Source organism: Balaenoptera musculus, chromosome 7 (genome assembly GCF_009873245.2).
Source record: "Balaenoptera musculus isolate JJ_BM4_2016_0621 chromosome 7, mBalMus1.pri.v3, whole genome shotgun sequence".
NCBI lineage: Eukaryota > Metazoa > Chordata > Mammalia > Artiodactyla > Balaenopteridae > Balaenoptera > Balaenoptera musculus.
The window spans coordinates 31,838,415-31,858,139 of NC_045791.1; the positions used below are offsets into that span (position 1 = coordinate 31,838,415).

At 32.7% G+C, this 19,725-nt stretch overlaps 1 long non-coding RNA gene across 2 annotated transcripts in view; it reads left to right on the plus strand.

Annotated features, from left to right (window-relative positions):
• LOC118897888 overlaps nucleotides 1–19,725 on the plus strand; it is a 168,657-nt gene that overhangs the window by 122,765 nt on the left and 26,167 nt on the right. For both annotated transcript variants that reach the window (XR_005020560.1, XR_005020561.1), the window contains exon 4: nucleotides 11,630–11,723. This is a non-coding gene — a long non-coding RNA (uncharacterized LOC118897888). The remainder of the gene's footprint in view (nucleotides 1–11,629; nucleotides 11,724–19,725) is intronic.

Consider the following 19,725-nt stretch of genomic DNA (forward strand, 5'->3'; position numbering starts at 1 on the left):
CTTCTCTTATCATCTTGCCCCCTCCCCTACCAGTTTCGCTGAACCTCCCAAATAAATTATGTCCACTCAGTCCTAGTCTCAGGGTCTGCTTCCTTGGAAACCCCACTAAGATAACTAATAAACCCAAAGATGAGAATCCTTCCCATTTTGCTGGTATAATTTATTTTATACTGTTACGATAAATTGTTTAGAGTAAATGGGCAGTTGTAAAGGTTATCTATTAATTGTTTGGGACCTGAAATATTTAGTATGATAGGTCCCTTTCCATTTATTATGATACAAAACTGTTAAAATTACTAGCTATCAAATACTGGTAAAAATTAGCAAAGTTTTGTAAGTAAAAGGGTCTTATATGGTCACCCTTTTATTAAAATTCTAAACATAACTTTAAAATACTAGAATCAATATAAATAGTAAAGTCTCAACACTGGAAGTAAGAAAAAATGCATTTTAACCAAAAAATTGAATATAGTTCTAACAAAAATTTATTGAAACCTACAGTCTAAATTAAAACAAACCTTAATACACTTAAAATGCTCAAATATAAATGTTTAGGGATACCTAAAAATGCTAAGAATTGAAAACAAAATAGTAAAGTAATAAGATCCTGAGAGACTAGAAACTAGCATTCAGAGCATTTAATATACCAAATAAATGAATAAAATACTTAATGGCCACCTTGATACTAGAAGTAAAATGTAATTAATTGCTCAGAGGAAAATATTAAGAGCAATCTAAAAATACTAAGAGTGTTAGAGATAAATCATTTAGCACACCAAGAAGTAAGTTTAAATAGTAACCTTTCAAAGCCAGAAATGGTCACAGAGCGTTCAGAGGAGTCTCAAGGGTAAAAGGAAGGCCTAGGTCTAGTTTGAAGAAGATGGGAGTCAGGCAGTGGCTGAGTTTAACCGCCTTGGATCAAATATGCCCATTCTCTTGATCTGTGGGAAAGGTGCCAGGCAAGAGCCTGGTCACTGTTGATAATCCAGCTTTGAGAGCCCAGGTCAAAACCAGTTGCCAACTGTTTGCAGACTGTCTTTAAAAGGACACTTACCCTGAAAGAGGAGGGAGAAATCAAGCCCATTTTAGGGACTGTAGATTTCCTGCTGGATTTTCCACCCTTTAAGTATCATTTTGTAAAACCTATGATAGATATGTAAATAAGAAAAGGGAAGATAACTCAGGAAGTTTAACTGTGATGAAGAACCAATGATAGCAGCATTTAAAGCCTTTGACAATAGACAATCCACTTTATATCTCCATAAATCTAATTTGTCTTAGCTTGCTTTTCCTCCAGCCACCAGCATGCAAGATAAATTCAGTGTAGCAATTTTTTCTTTTTTTGCTCAGTTTGACCTGCTTTGTTTATATCACAAATTGAGAAACTACTATGTATTTCTTCTCAATGTTTTGATTTTTATAAGTATTTATAGGTTTTATGACTTATATAACTCCAAAGACAATACAGTATAGTGATGAGGAGGAACATAGGCCCTTGATCAAATCCTGGCTCTGCCACTTAACTGGCTAATGTGACCAAGCACATGTTACTTAATCTTGCCTTGATTTCCTCGTTTGTTAAGTGGGCATAAGAACATACTACTCTGTAAGAGTTTTTGAGGATTAAATAACTTAAATATGAAATTCTTAGAGTAGTGCTTATCATATATGAATGCCCAATAAATTTTTCATGTATGAGAACAGTACATTATGGATAAAATTGGAATTTATAAAATTGTTGAGATACATAACTACTTTTATATAATGATTACTATGGGGAAAATGCATTCTAATCCTACTCATTTCAAAAATGAATATTTAAAACATGACCCATTTGTGATAAAGGACTGCAGTTTTTGCTTATTTTTCCATGTAGTATTTACTATGTTCCTAGTAAGGTGAGGAGAAAGTAAATAGTATGCCTACCGTGTGCTAATAATAAGCCCTTTATGTCGTTTCACATAATCCACAATCAGCCCTACTAGGTAGCTAGTAATAACTTTATTTCAAAAGACGTTGAAATTTCAGAAGGGTCCAGTGATTTACTCAAATAGCAGAGCTGCTGTAATATAGTCTCTCTGACTCCAAGCTTAAAGCTTGTGCCCTGTCTTATTAACAGAGGAGAGGTTCGAATTATGTAAGGGCTGGTACGGCCCAAGCACCAACCATAGTGGATGCCAGGGTCTTGTAGGCCTTATGCTCTGCCAAGTGTTAGCTCCTTAGGGATTAGAACATGGAGAACTCTTGGTGGGGAGAGAGGTCCCTCCCCCCACAAGAGAGAGAAGGGGACATATGGAGAGGTTGGAGCAGTGGCTATTTTCCAACAAGTATGGAAGTCTTTTACTATTTAGTATTTAACAGCTGGTACAGCCACACTGTTCATTCTGACCAAACATTAGATATATCAAAATACATAATTTTGATACATCTAATATTTGGATAGATATGTAAAGATTTGAATACTGTATTAATTTTTAATGTTTTTTAAGACACATTTATAGGATCAGGCATAACTGAGAATTCCTTCCTTGAGATTTCTGCTAAACTTTTATTGTATGGTCCTTTTCAGTTATATTGATAGATGATTGATCGATCTCCAGTTAACATACATTGCCTTTATTTACAGTCAACAATTTTTTTAAAATTATGAACTTGCAATAGTTTGGAAGAAACTTGCAATTTATGGTTCTTTGACCAAAAATTGTATTGTTATTATAAAGACTTTGTCGGTTTGCTTTTCCAAATGTGAATTTGCTCTCATTTATAACCTTCTTCTTGTTACATCTTCTTTATCCACATCCAAGAAGAATAAAACAATGATGATTTTTACCTAATAATTTATATAGTGTATATTCAAATTTGCTAAAAACCTAATCTCTTAATTTCATAATCTGGGAGCAACAGAAAATGACTGAGTATTTATTCTTTCACCTTTTTGTGTGATAGAAAAATTATTTGAAATGCAGATTTCAGTGAATGAATACATTGTTTCTTGGTTTGTATCACAACATTTCGTATCTTTTTAACTGCTTTGAGATCATTTGTTTCTATTATTTTTATGTGAGAGAACTGAATATTTCATTTTATTTTTTGCTTCATTTGCTCTCTGTTGCAACCAGCCAATCAGTAAATATTTTAAATGTTTTATATTTAATTTTTACCGAACATGAACCCACCATACTAAGTTTTCCTTCCACATATTAATTTGCAGTTTACTGTACCTAGTTAAAGATCTACTTACTATATATTTATATAGGGTGCATTTTATTATTTCTGTATCTACCATGGTACCTACAGCTTTATTCTCAGTGGTAAGGAATCATCAAAACATCACAGCATTATAAATGCTGGCAATATTGGGAACATTTAATATTCGACCAATTTTAAGTAGCATTTAAAGCTATATGTGAGAGGTGGTATTAAGACTTAAATCACTCAGAGCAAAATGGCCTATAATGTTGCAGTTTAAACATTCAGGTATTTTTCTGCATAGTCATTCAACTCATTATAAACACAGAGAAGATGGAACAAATTTCTGGAAAGACTTCACATTTTATATGTATAGCATTTGACTTGTCACCTTTGAAAGATCTAAAATGATACTCCATTAATTTTTCGTACATCCCACAAAATCTTGACAGGACAGTCCTCTAAACCTGAAAAATCTCTAATAAACAAGAGTGACTCAGAAGCTCTTTTTGGTTGCATTTGTGCTCATATTTGGATTTCATTTTTTGATTTCTCAATTATCTGTCACCGAGTCAATAATGACCCCATCTTTGTTTAATCCTAGAGGTAATTTGTGTAATCCAGACATCTTTTTCTGTTTATAAGGAATTTATTCCTTTGGCAGTGTGTTATTTTCTCTAACAAAACTCTTCATTATTTGACAGGTTGGCATAATATTGAGCTGTTCTTGGTAGGATTTGAAATATTGTTTTTGAAATATTGTTCTTTTGGTAAAAGATAGCTGTTTCCAGATGTCATAAAATCAGTCATTACTGCAGCTCACAGAATTTCTTACATAATATGGTTTCTTTTGCTGTTATGAGTGCCAGCACCAAAAATCTTCAGAAGGTCAGAGCCTAGTGGTTCCTCCAAGCACTGGTGGCTTTGATACTTTAGTCACATTAATGTGTTTTTCAGACATCACTAAGAACGATATTCCTATTCTTCTGTGCATTTATTTGCATTTTCTCTGCTTGTCATTTTATTGTTTCAATGGGTTGACATATGGGGACTTCACCTCCTTGCACAGAGCTCTGTCACCTCTCCCTGCTATCTTTTTGTTTCTATTGGAAATTGTGGTAGAATTTGATTTGGTTATGTAGGTAATTTTCGTTTTGGTTTTTTTCCCTCCATTTCTTTCTTTTATAACTTTTTAATATTCTCCCAAGATACAACCACTTGCTGCTTTTTTCAGTTATATTGGCTAAAGTCTCTTTTATTAGGATATTACCTTGAGTATTTATTTCCATTAATGAGCAGTGATGATTCATCATTTTGGAGGGCTGTTTTGTTTATAATTTGAAAAGTCACTTTGGCTTTACATGTGTTATATAAACTATTGTGTTATATATAAAATATATGTTATATAAAAAGATTATGCTTTCTTTACATTATCAATGTTATAAATATTGGAAGGAGGATATTTACATATTAAAGGACATTTAAAAAGTCTTAAGGCATAAATCTGGTGTTTGCCTAGGAGCACTTTTTATGCCAGTTTTAATAATCTGTAGCTGTATTGTGAAGCTGCTTATTTAAAAAATATCTACAAGAGAGCAATTTTTAGTCTGTATGCACATACTTTAAATTGTATTTATTTAAAATTTTTCTATAAGTTAATGTGAATATATCTTCCCTCTAATTAGTTTTCTCTCAAATTAGTCTTAACTAACAAGTACTAATTAATGAGTCTAGCATATCTTATTAATTTTTTAACTTACATGATTTTGTTTTTATATAGAGAACATCTTCCAAAAAGACTTTTTCTGAGTTTCGATTCAATATTTTCTGCTAAAGCTCCTATAACACTGTAGTAATGTGTTCAGTTAAATACAGTGGACCTATTATTTTAGACCTATTGTCTTTGTTACCACCATGTAAATAAAACATTATGGTTCATATTCTGGATCTGGATTTCTTTTTAGGCAGTGGACTGGATTTATGATAGCTTCATGAAATCTTTCTTCATAATAGTGTTCTTTGAGATGTCAGTGTCTTTTATGTCAAATGCCCCAAAATGTTGTTGTAGCACCATTAATATACTCGAAAATATGTGAAACTTCTTTAAGGCCTCCTAATTTTTGTGCACAAAAACAATGGTCTCTCTCTCGCACGCGCGCCCGCACACACAAGGTCATGGACCCATTGTCTGTTTCAGCAGCAGCAGAACATCTTTTTTTGTTAGGCGAAATTCCAGTTCTTTCCTTTGGTGGCATGAAGTTCAGCATCATTCCCCAGGTTTTTGTTTTATTCTTCATGGTGGCTCATGATCAATTTATAATATTTTGTTTGTTTTAACCTTGGGGTTAGTTAAATATGTTAGGTAGTAAATTGCTGACTGGTACAACTAATGCCTGTATTTTGCCACATTGCTTTAGAATTTAAAAAATTAGTGATACTCTGTTAAATATTCATGAATTTCTGTTGTCTTCCTCCAAAAGGAGGCAGTACAACTTTGGTGTTTGACTTGTGAATGCTTTTTTCAAAACATTCTTCTCTTGTTTGCTCATAAAATTTGTTGTGATTCCTAATCATAAATTCAAAGGATCATGGAGTTAGAAGGGGCCTTCAAGGTTACCATGTTTCAGAAGGAATTTAAGCATACCCTCTGATGTTGAAATTCCTTCTTTGATATCCCTGTCTCTTGTCCAGTAATTTCACCTACCCTTTTAGCATAATCCTCAACAGTGAAATCAGTAGTTGTTGTCACTCTTACTTTTCTTCCTTTCTTTTTCCTCCTCTATAGAATTTTCCAGCATTGAAAAGTACTTCATTTCTGGTTCTGGAAATGTAGGCAACTCCTGTTGGTGATGATAATCAGAGAAAGAGAAATATAACGTTTTAGAAAAGAAAACTGAGGTGATGTCAGTGGTAGTGACTTTTTAAGGAAGCCACACACACACACACACACACACACAAAGATAAAGGGGGGATAAACTGCTAGAAATGTGTTGAGAGACTACTGGGACAGGACTCAGGAGGCAAGAGGCAGAACCTGAGAAGATAAGAAGATAGCATCAACATCATCCTAGCTATTTATCCTATAAATAGCTTTATAATGTGTTTCTATAGCACTGCCTCTGAGGAAGTCCTTGAAAATTTCTAACACATGGAAGGATAAATGAAATGATTCCTTTAAAAAATTTTTGTTTTATTGAATGTAAACCTATTAACACAGACCTTCATATTCACTTGATTTCATTCTCCCAATCCATTTTTTTTCTCTACAACATACTCATTTTTGTCAACCTTGAGTTCTCATTCCATAGTAGTTGAGGAATGAGAACCTTATTTTTGAGGTTGAGAGAGACTATATAGAATTATAGTAATAAATGAGCTGCCAACCCATTTACTGGGTCCAACTCTATTAGCTCATTAATTGTCTATCAGAAAGCCCAATAGGATAATAAGATTAAAGTTGAATTTATTATTGCCAGAATATTAATATGTATGTTCTTCGTACTGTATTTGGCAAAATGTTGTACTTAGTTCTTTCTCTCCAGAAAGGTCAGTTCTCAAGGTGTTTGCATATTAGTGTAGCCAAAAAATCACTCACTAGTATTCTCCAAATAACAGATGTAATTAAGGAGGTCTATCACAACCAAATTGATTATTTATTTTAGCTGAAGAGATACCCTTCCTAGACCAGGTGGATGTTTTTAGAGAATGCTAGTAGGGAAAAAAAAAAAGGGATGGCTATTTTTTCTTTATTTAATGAAAATATATCATTTATTGTGAATACTTTGAATACCCTGGTTATTCATAGAGAGAACTTGCATAGAGAGAACTTCAGTTGCTTTGGACTTTATAGTTTCCTACTGAAGCCAGATCATATGGACAAGTTGCAAGAGGGCTAAAGACAAGGCTTAATTTGGTGGACAGGATTTAGAATAACCTATGGTTGTTTTTGAAAGTGACTTGGGCATACTCAATAAGGGCCTCTTAGGCTGTTTACCACAAAAAAATAGAATAGCTACAAAAAAACATATATAAAACTTATTCCAGATCCACTAAAAGAATGATCTGGAATAAATCTAATAATGGTCCTAACTGGCACTAAGAATGGCTTGAATATGCTCAGGCTAAGATTATTCTCTATGATAAAAACAGTTGAGAAAACAAATCTTACATGGATTGCATGATTAGAGCTCTTGTACTGAAGAAATTTGGAAACTTTAAGAAAGCAAACATAGGCTAAAAATATTTTTAATTCTTTGAATGTTTGTTTTCTGTTAAGACTTTGTGAGGTTTTTTTTATTCTATAATTTCTTTCTATAATCTGTTTCTATTCAGACATATATGAAACTTGTGAATTAAAAAAATTTTTTACATCACTGTCAGATCAGAATAAATGGAATCTTGAGGGCTATGAAATTGCATACTGCTAATGGTATGAAAGCAATAACCTGTAAAAGTTTAGTTAAATATAATTCCATAGCTCAGGGAAGTAGAAAGCATGTTTTCTTCCTATAAAAACTGCCATGTTTTAAACTTGGGAGTGCAGTGATATTTTAAGAAGGCAAATTTTTTTGTAGAAAAAATTGAGTTAAAACCATAAGTTTTATATCCCAGTATTGAACCGTACTTCATGGATTTTAATGTGATTAGGCTTATAGTACATTACATTCAGAAGCAAGACTGAGGTTTTTAGGATACACCCTTTATATCACAGAGGCTTTATTATGTAAATGGTACAGAAATAATAGGAAGCATGTAGAGCTAAATGAGAACTTAGAAATCATCTTATTGTGAGGAAGAAGTGTTGGAAGTAGACCACCATGGCATTTTCCTTTCTGTGGGAAACCTGATAAACTGCAAAAGGGTGGAAGGCATAAGGCAGAAATGATATGAGGATGTATTAGATAAGGCTACCAGAGCTAATGGATGAGGGCTTCATGAAATGCTATAGTTAATTGTAGACTGCATGAGTTGAAAACCCAGCTCTGCCAGTTATTATCTGTGAAACATTGGGCAAGTTACTCTCTCTCTTCCTCAACTTACTTATCTGTAAAATGTAGATGATAAAAGCATTTCTTAGGATTGTTGTGAGGATTAACTTAATTAATGCTACTTAGAATTTAGAAATCAATAAATGTTAGTTCTTACTACTGTATTTAAAAGCAAGGAGGAAGTTTTAGCAACTTATATGACAAATGTTGGAGATACCTAATGTCCAGTATCTAGAAGTCTGTATTTTTAATCATTGAAGAGTAATATATATAGGTTGTGAATTCTTTGGTGATGTAGAGTATTGTGTGATTTACAGAGTTATTGGTTCTTCTTAAAACAGGTGGTTTTCCTAAGGAAACACTGAACCATGTTCCCTATGATTTCTGTGTTAAGTATATTTAAATAGATTCTAATTTACTGAAAATTGTTCATTCTTGTTAATTTAGTTGCTATTAATACCAGTAATTATTACGCTATTACTCTCAGCCAAAATTACCTGGCTTATTAGACGTTAAGAGAGTTAGGTGCCATAGTCTTCAGAACAGATGGGAAAGTTCATGCAGCATAGGGAGATTACAATTTTTAAAGCATTCATAGTCATAAAGTATACTAAAGAGAAAAGCTAGGTGCCTCACTTAATCACTGTAAAACACTGTACTTAATTACTAGAAAAACATGCCAAATCTTAAATAATAACAAAAGGTAGAAATAAGGGACCACAAGTGAGTACCTGATTAATTAGCTAAGTAATTTGCAATAATGAGTGAAGGAAGTCAGAAGAGAAAGATAGCTTTAGTGTCAGGTTGATGGAAATTTCCATTAAGGAGCAAGCAGTATCTGAGCTAATTTTTGGTTGACCAAGAGATGAGAGATAAACAGCAAAAGGCAGCTGAGGTCAGATAATAGAAGGCCAAGAGTCTTCTATTAAAAGACACTGGGACTTCATTTCATAGCTGTGAATCACAGAGGCAGACGTACAGCCTCTGCTAATGGCTTGAGAGGTGGAATAGCTCCCTTTTTGTGAAGACATTTGGGAAGTCCATGACTGTTGCCCAGTTGTTAAGCAGCACTAAGCCTGGGAGAAAATATCGACTTTGGTCACGAACTTAAGATTGATGTTAACTTAGTAGAAAAACCTAAAGTCTTTAGCAGCACATGTATATAGGAAGAATACTTTATTAGGAGCTCTTCCATCTTAGGCAGATAAGAGAAAATATGTATAGTTTTCTTTCAAGGTTTAGTACTTGTTGATTACCATCTTTATTGTGTATAACAGATACTCTGATATTTACCTCTGTTTATTAGACTTTTCTTTTTCAGAAAGAATCTAAAGAGTAAATGATGTTGAATATATTATTTTTATTGTGAAGTACTTCTGGACCTGTTTATAAGAATTTTCAAAACTAAAATGTTAACAGCCTATTTCATGTTATTTTTAGTAAGTTATGTTTGTGTGTGTGTGTGTGTGTGTATGTTCTTGAGGAAAATGAATCAAGATGTTTTCTTGGCTTTGTATTTAAACAGAGCAAATGATATTAGAGTAGCTTTTTCCCCCCACTAAGTTAAGGACAAAAAATTTTAATTTTGAGACATTGAGGGCATGTTTCTAGTTATATATGAGGTTTTAGATTAAATTTTCATTATAGAATATAACCTGATTTTCTCTTTTTTGGGCCACAAGTATTTTATCAATTACCTACACAGTTTATTTAGGAGGATAGCAAAGCTTACAAAATATATGATCCATAAACATTATTTTAGCTTAACTACATTGATTTATTGCTGAAGTCCTATTTACTCTTGTTTAAAGTTACTTTTTACCAGTGGGTTTTAGGATTATCTTTAAAGATTAGAAATGTAACCTCAGAATAAACTCAAGAAGTTTTTTTATAAATGCTTATAATGAAGTTCTAGTAATAGTCACTATTTATAAATACTTGGAGCACTGTTTTTTTTGTTTTGTTTTTGGCCGCGCTACACAACTTGCGGGATCTTAGTTCCCCAACCAGGGATCAAACCTGTGCCCTCGGCAGTGAGAGCACAGAGTCCTAACCACTGGACTGTCAGGGAACTCCCTTAGAGCACTGTTTTACAGGGACTGTAGACCTTTTGTATTATGATCACCGGAGATATCTCTAAAAATAGAGACTCCTATTAGCCTAGTTCTTCTGAATCAGAATCTCTGGGCATGGCACCTGGGAATCTACATTTTATTTTAAAGTAGTACCTTTGGTCCTTAAGTGCATTATAGTTTGGGATTCACTACAACCACCATTTATGCCATGCTTGGATCCATGTAATCTAACATATAGATTGTTGAGGTAGGTTTATGTGTGTCATGGAAGCTTTGAAGTCATTTTAAATATTGAGTAGTGAGATTAGTAAGTATCTTACTAGTTCATAGACATCTGTAGTAAGTATTTTTTTAAGTTAATGTCTTATTAGTTATCTGTAGAAACTAAGTCAAATAGTTGCAGTGAGATTGTTTCTTAACCTGCAGAACAGATATCCTTCCTTAATGCTTTTGAAAAATAGCTAGGTTCTGGCCCCCATGTGATACCAATTAACTCAGAATATTTAGGGAAGAGACTGAGTCTCCATACATTTAGAAGTGCCCCAGGTGTTTTTAATGTGTAGCTGCAACTGAAACAGGGATCTACACTAATGACCAAAAGGAACAATGATGTTCCTAATCAAAAAATTATTGATTGGCTTTGGAAGCCATAGTACTGAAAACCACATGCTAAAGGTATGGCACTGTAGCATCCAAATCCTGTTTCCCTAACTGCTTGTCTCAGGCTTATTTAAAAAATCAAAGGAAATCAGAATCAAATTATTTCAACAAAGAGCATTTTCTCTGAATAATCCCAATTCTCTGTTAGAGGCAATTTCTTTTAAAAGACCCCTGCTAAGCTTTACTAGGTTGATGTAAAGCACTGATTGGGCAGTTGAAGTGATAAGGGGTAAATAATACCTTTTCATTAGGACAGAATATTTAACTAATTGATTTCTATGATTTTGACTTTTATAGGCAACTCAAATGTAATTGAGAATATATTTTTGGTAATTATTCATTCTGAACAAGAAAAGTATTTTCTAGGGTAGGGCTACATTCATGTAGGACATCAGAATCAATGTGTTCAAAATTATATTTCTTAAAAATGTTGATAGAAACTAGGTTAGCGAGATAAAATTAGTACTTACAGAAAGTACTATACTCTATGCCAGGGATCAAAATATATGTTTCACAAAACTTTCTGATCTTCTAAAGGGAAGAATTATTATTACTGTTTAATTACATAAAATATGTCCTATGATACATACCTCCCTTTGCCCATAGTTATTAAAGAAATCATAAAGAATAATTTCAAGATCTCCTTTAATATTTAAAATAAGTGAAAAAATATTTATAACCTCTAAGTCATGATATTTTCTTATGTTTCTCTTTTAGATGCTTATTGAAGATATCAGTTTCCGCGTATGGGAAGTAGATATTGAAGGGTATATGGTTTACAGACAAGATCTTTAAAAAATAGACACTCAAGGTAAGTAATAAATATAGCCTCATAAATAAGCTAATTTAAATGGTTAGGGCTGCCAAATTATAATTTAATTTGCTAAACTTGCTTACTTTTTGTCACTGGCCCTGTCTAAGCAACCTCACAACCACATTCATTCATATTTGGAAACAAATTTTTATGCCCTAATACCATCTTGACAGGAAGTATCAGATTTCATTTATAATGGGAAGCTCATAAAATTGATGTATTATGGAAGAGTGCAAACCAATTAAGACTGGAGAAGAGATTAAGTAAGCTTCCATCAAAACTGTGTGCATAACTCAGTAGAGTTTAACTTGAAGGAATAATTTTACAGAAACTAGTATCCACTTTATTTTTTAGATGTATTTATGTCCTTAACCATGTTAAAAACTTGTTTTTTAACCACTCCAAAAAACACTGTCATAGTTTCAGATACTCATAGTATTACCTCTGAATACCAAACCTCTTTTTCACTATTTCTTGAGCCCCCAAAGACTTGTTTTGACTTACCATATCCTTTCACTTATATTCTGTTCATGTCTCCCATGACTGTTTACATGCTTGTTACTAAGTAAATTTCTGAATACATTTGGTAAAATTTTGAGTGAGATACAAAGAATACAAAATGCAAAAAAGGTACTTTAAATAATTTTGTGTGTCAGTTAGGTACCCTGGAACCTTGGAGAATATGTGACCTGTTAATGGGGCACTTCTGTTTAGCTCTAGAATCCTTTCTAAGTGGGAATATTAGACCAGTAAAATCAAATTTTATTATTTTTTTTCAGAAGAAACCAGAAATACTTTGAAAAGTACTAATTTTTCAATATCAGCATAAAATTTTTCCTGTGACAAACTCCACTTCTGCTACTGTGTGAATCAAATAAAACAGTATACAGCCTCTGGTGCGGGATTTTTTTTTTTCCTTTGCTCTATTTTTCTTCTTTTTGAGTGTAGGTACTTAGAGTCTATTTTTTCCCCTTAATTTCTGGTTAGCAGCTTAGTGATTTTTGCTAGTTTTCTGTGATGAATATTATTGTCAGAAATGACTTCTCTTGAAAATATAAATATTACTTATTTTTAATTTGTTTCTATAGTTTTATATGGTGAGTTCGTTGCTTAGAAGAGCTATTAAATTGTTTTCTGAATTATAATAGACAATTATTTTTATAGTTCCTTTATCTCCACAGTCTAACATAGATCCTTCTGATTTAAAAAAAAAAAAAAAAGGTTTCCTTTTTATTGTACCTTTTGCATAGAAAATAGAGTTAATCACATTCCTTAGTTCACATGACACACTGTCATCACTGGTCCATGAAAAGCACTTACTTTATTTATTTATTTATATATTTTCTTTTATTCTCATTTCCACTCTCATGCTGCTGACCTGGACTCATAGGAAATCATTCTAATGTGATAGTCTAATATCTGTTGCACTGTTCTCTTTTGTTTATATGTATTTTCAGAACATGAGTATTCGTTTATATATATGTATTTTTTAAATATTTTAAGTGGAAAATTTTAAATACATAAAAAAGAAAAGGGAGTATAATATCATGAATTTTCATGTGCCCGCTTCTCAGCTTCAACAGTTATCTCATGGTTGAGCTTGTCTTAACTATATCTTACGCCTTCTCCCCCACTTATGCACATTAAATTTTAATATGCATAAATGGTATTGTGCTGTGTATCTCATTCTCTTTATTACTGTTTCATTTTACTTATCCTTACATTTTTATCATTTATTTATGTTGTTGTGTTTACATTGCTTCTAACTGCTGCGTAGTATTCCGAGGTTTGTAGCTATCATGTTTTAACTATCCACATTTCCAGTGATTTCCACCCAGATTGCTTCCAATTTTCTGTTGCAACAAACAATGCCATGGTGAACATCCTCATATTTCTCCTAGCGTAGAACTTTGCAAGGATTCCTTTGGGATATATACCCAGGAGCAGAATTGCTGGATTTATACTTAATTTGTCTGAGTCATGCCAGATGCTCTGCCAAATAAATGCTTGGACCACACTCTCACCAGCGGTAACCCCCTCCTTCCTGCCAACCCTTGACATATCTAGCTTTCTAATACTCTCAATCTAATGTGTGTAGTTCTGTAGCTCACTGTTTTAATTTGAATTCTTATCACTAATGAGTTTGAGTATCTCTTTCATATTCTTGTTGGCCTTTTGGCTTCCCTCTTCTGAAATTCCTTGTTCATATTCTTTATTTTTCATTTGGGTTCCTATCTGTTGGTTAATGTTCTTTAAGAGTTTATTATATATTTTAGATCTTCATTTCCTATCAGTTTTAGATATTAAAAACAATCTTCCATTTTTTCAACTTTCTAATTTTATGCATGATGTCCTTTAAGTAGATATTCATGTTTTAAATATTCAATTAAAGATATTTTCTTGAAGTCTACTGCTGGTGTACAGAAATGCTACTGATTTTTTGAAACTTGACCTTGGTTCTAACATTACTGAATTCTCATTCTTAATAACATTGCTGTACTCTCATTCATTTTTATAGAGAGATGATCGTATTATCAACTATACATAATGATGGTTTTATTTCTAATTTCCTCATCCTTACATACTTTTACTTCTTTCTTCTTTCCAATACCTTTGGTCAGTTCCTCTGGAACTATGTTAAATGGTAGTACTGACAGTAGGCATTCTCATCTTATGCCCAGTCTTAAAGAGAATATATCTAATTTCTCACTTAAGCATAATGCTTGCTGAAGGTTTTTAATATAAAACCTTTACCAAATTAAGAAAGGTTCTTATTTCTAGCTTGTTATGTATTCTTACCATAAATAAATTTCAAACCCATAAAATGTTTTTTTAATGTATCTGTTAAAATAATCATGTGATATTTATCCTGGTATATTAATGTTGTGAATTATATGAATAGAATTTCTAATGTTAAACCATGCCTGCATTACTAGTTTACACCCTACTTGACCATGGTGCATTATTTTAATACATTACTGTATTTGGTTAACAAATATTTTATTTAGGATTTTAGAATCTACATTCTTAAGTGAAATGTGCTGTACTTTTTTCTTCATTTTCCTTGTCTGGTTTTGCAATTAAGATTACACTGGCCTTATAAAATGAGATGAGCAGCTTTTACCCTTTTTCTGTTTTCTAGAATAACTTTATATAATACAAATTTACTGTTTCTTTAATGTATGTTACAACTCATATGTAACAGTATCTGGTTGTGAGATTTCTTTGAATGCTATTTATGTCTTTAATCCCTTTTGATCTATTCAAGTTTTCCCCTCAGCTTCTTCCAGTCCCCCTCCCATGGGTACTGCTAACACCTGATTGTCCTCCCACCTGCAGGTGTAACAGCCCAGACCCACTTTCCTTTCAGTCAGGAAATACCTAGACGATCTCAGTGTCCACATCTGAGCCATGTAATAGTCACTCTGTTTTGAGCTAATGTCCTAACCCTGACCAGTGGGCTCTGATCTGCCCAATCTTGCTTGACTTAAACTGCCACTGACACATACCTAAATTAATCCTGAACTCCAGTAGTTTTCTACTATTCTATAACCAGAAACTTTGGTTAACAATGCTCTGAATTGACTTCTTTACATCTCTTAAAACCTTTGCCATACTGCTGGTTACGTGTGTCAAGGTTGTGTAAAAGGTAAATGTTTTGACAAAAGAACAAATAAGGTTATTATGTTCAGGGAAAGTTAAGTGTTCAGAAAAAAATAGGCAACCATCTGGTCTAATGTCCTGTATAGTATATACCAAATTGTAGTTAACTTTGGAAGATTTTTACTTTATCTCCAGAGTTTGACACTTTATTGTAACCATTTATTATCAGAAGAATAATTAAAGGTATTTCCATGTACAAAAAGAAAAAAGAGTAGACAGTCCAAGCAGGAAGTTCATAGACCCACTAACAAAAAGAAATGATCAATAAACATATAATAGTTATTGTAATTTTTGATGCATTTGAATGTGTTTCTACCATCTTATTTCAGTTTTTCTTACACACTTTCATACTATATCTTTCTTTTTAATTCTTTGTTACTTAAAAAAAACTTTATGTATATATATATAAGTTTTATATATATATATATATATATATATATATATATATATATATATATATATATATATATATATATATATATATAAAGATATATATCTCCTCTAAAAAGATTCTTGCAGGGGCAAATTATGTATGGGACTTAGAGGTCTTATTAAGGAATTTAAAGTTTAGGTTTTATTTTAACTGTATAAGAAGCCATTGATGGGTTTTGAACATAGGATTGATGTGATTTCTGAAATTTAAAACATCTTTGGAAAACATTGGATGATAACTGTGACTTTAGTATTTTGTTTTAAAAGCAACTCTTTAAAAGCCATAAAATAATAGATGTGTAATTTTTACTATAAAAATTTTAAACAATTAGAAAGATCTATAAATTAACTTTAAAAAGCAATTGAAAACCTAAGAATTAATAGTAGCTACAACAAGGAAGATGCTGATTTTCTTAATATACAGAGTGTCAACAATTCAATATGGAAAAGACAACCCATTTTTATAAAAGTCTTGAACATGTAATTTATCAAAGAAATACAGATGGCTAACAAACATGAAAATGTTCCATTTTCCAACCTCCCCCTTGCATTGTAGTAACATTTTTCTAGTGATCAGTTGTTGCCTATCATTATGTTTTACTGTTCTTTTCATTCGCTTAGAGTATCCTTGTTATCAGTGCCGTGCTAGTCCTTTTTTGTATTACTTATGACCGAATGTAATGGTTTTACCTGGCTTGTATGCGTGTGTGTGTGTGTGTCTGTGTGTGTGTGTGTGTGTGTGTGTGTGTTGGTGTAGAGGGTCCAGAGTATTGTTCCCAATTTGCTTTCCAAGGAGCAGTCTTCTCTGCTGCCACAGACACAAAATATTTCCTGTAAAAATGGCTTGTTTATGTATTCTTTGTGTAACCCCTACCTTCTTTACTTCTCTAAACCTAATGGAGTCTACTGGATTCTGCTGATAACACAACTCACCTCTGTCCCCATACCTGTGATTATAAACAAGGCCTGTAACAACTTAGGGTGTGTTGTGTACCTTCAGGGCATATTTTTTGCCATCATTTTCTGAGATCCACACTGCGGTGTCCTTTACCACTACATTTCTCCAAAACTGCTTCTCTTCACTTACGCTCATGTGGCTACTATCAGGTCTCAGCTGCTTTTGCCTATTTCAGAGTTTGGGGATTACAACTGAATCCTAATATTACTGAAAATATATTTAAATGTGTTTCTCCATAAAGAAAGAAAAGGAAAGAGAGAGACAGGGAGTGATGGATAGAAAGACACAGAGACAGAGAGAGAAGAGAGAAAGTGAATAAAGCAATCAACTCTAGGAGCAGAACTGATCCAGAAAGCAAGAACTCTAGGAAATATGTTATAAAATGACAGAAGGTGAATTATGAGCTGGCCAAAACAAACTTAAGAAATACTTACTTCAAAGATGAAGTTGGAAAGAACAGAGAGGAGACTAGACATTATGGAAAGTACTTTTAAGGAATATAAAAGGTTAAAATGAGAAGAATGAACAAAAGAAGCCAAAGAAAGAATAGAATAATTATAGAAAAATTTTGTGTGTTATGTCTATAAGTATTGATAGATAAATTGAGATAGACACTCAAGAAAAAAAAGAACAAATACTTAAGGATAAAATGTAATATCTTTTATAAAATGAAAGGCACATATGGAAAAGGCACACCATGGGCCAGGGAAAATTAACCTAGAACTGTCAATACTGAGACACAGCTTCATGAACTTCCAGACTTTAAACATGAAGAAAGAATGATTAAGTCACTGATTAGAGGGAAATGGGGAAAAATATTTGCCCTTGTCTCTGATTTATCCACAATAACATTTAGGGCCAGTTGACAGTGGAGTAACATCTACATGACCGTATAAAAAACAAAGTATTTTGTATTTTAAATTCAAAGTGTCTTCAGGTATAAAGACTACAGACAGTTTTGAACTCAAAGAATATTGTTTTGAAAAAAATTCCTAAAAGATGAACTACTGCCATTCAGTTGGAAATACCTTAAATTACCACAGAAGGATGAGCAGTGAGCATTGAAAGCATTTAACTGTAAAATAAAGATGAGAGCAAAATGTAAACACTATATTCTATTCTCTAAAAATAGAAATTACGCACTACCTTGACCTATTTTCTCCCCTTTTCCTCCTGGGTTTTGTAGTTGTAAGTTTGTTGATTTCCACTTCTTTAATACTTGAAACTCAAAGAATGTCCATTAAATCTGCAAATAATAAAAGTATTAGCAGAGTTTAACAGTACAGAGAAAAATACTAAAAAGTATTAACTGAAATATGAAGGAAAGAAAGAGCAGGACAGAGTAACAGGAAATATACTAATATCTTAATTGCTTATAGAAGTAAACTAATAGATTTTGAATAGAGAAATAAAAGCCAAAGTTGTATAAATTACCTAAGTTAATTTATAAATACTAAGTTGCATAAAGTTATAAAAACATAACTACTGGAACAAAGATATGTACAGAGAAGCTACACATGGAGAGAAACAAGATAACTAATGATAAAATATTTCTTTTTAAAAAAAATCCCTAAAGTAAGTTAAAATAAAAAGAATGAAAAGCAGTTCTTTTTATCAGATGCCCACTATCACAATTATCATTTAAGATTGTACTGAAGGGAATCAGCCGAGAGAAAAATTAATGTAAATGGGCTTCTAGCTTGTGTTGGTTTTTTAGAAAGTGGATTTCCAACTAAATCACAGAGCAAAATGCTATTTTCTGTTATATGCAAGAAATACAAGAAATTGCTTTCAAAATATTGAAATCTAAAGAAGGATAAAAATTAAAATTAAGACAGATAAAGGCAAGCAAATACTTAATGTCAGACCAGACGAATCATTCCACATAAACATCGAATGAGATGAACAAAGTCATTTTTTAATGCAAAAAGTGCAATACACAATGAAGATGTAGCAGTTATGAATATCTGCAAACCAAATAACATGGTGCCAACACTTATAAAGCAAAAACAATGTAAGTACAAGGGAAAATAGTCAAAAACACACCAGATTTGGAAAGTTTATTAACTCTGTCAGTCCAAAACAGATCAGCCAGGCGTGGGGGTGAGGGAAGAATGAGGAAACATTGAAAGCATTTGCACAAGTCAGGAACATTGCAAAGATGCCCAGTGTCATGACTATCATTTGACATTGTGATGAGGGGAAAAAACCAAGAAAAAAATACTAGAACTATAAAAGAAATTTAGAAAGATGAAGTTAAAAGCTCCATGTGCAGATCATATTATATACTTGAAACTGCCATCCAGTGGATTTTACTTAATCAACTGAGAGACTACTACAAATAATAGAATTTACTAAGCTATTGTAACACAAGATTAATGTATCCGTATGGGTAATTTTCATGTATAACAAAATAATTTTAAATTAAGCCCTAGTGCCACATTGTGCTTACGTATATTGTTTGAGTATGTGCCATAAGCCTAAGAATATTATTAGTTTCCTATGGCTTCTATAACAATTACCACAAACTTGGTGGTTTAATACAACAGATTTTTTATTCTCTCACAGTTCCAGATGCCAGAAGTCTGAAAGTAGTGTCACTGGGCCAAAATCAAAATCAAGGGCTATTCTCCCTCTAAGGCTCCAGGGAGAATTGTTTCCTCACCTCTTCGAGCTTGTGGTGGCTGCCAGCATTCCTTGGTTTATGGCCACATCCCCACTTCAGTCTTGGGTTCCATGGCCACATTGCCTCCTCCATTTCTGTGTGTGTCTGCTTTTCTCTTATAAGGACCCTTGTGATTGCATTTAGGGCTCACCTGAATAATCCAGGACAGTGTCCTCATTTCAGAATCCCTGATATAATCACATCTGGAAAGACCCTTATTCCTTATAAGGTAACATTTACAGTTTACAGGGATTAGGACGTGATATCTTTGGGTGGGCATT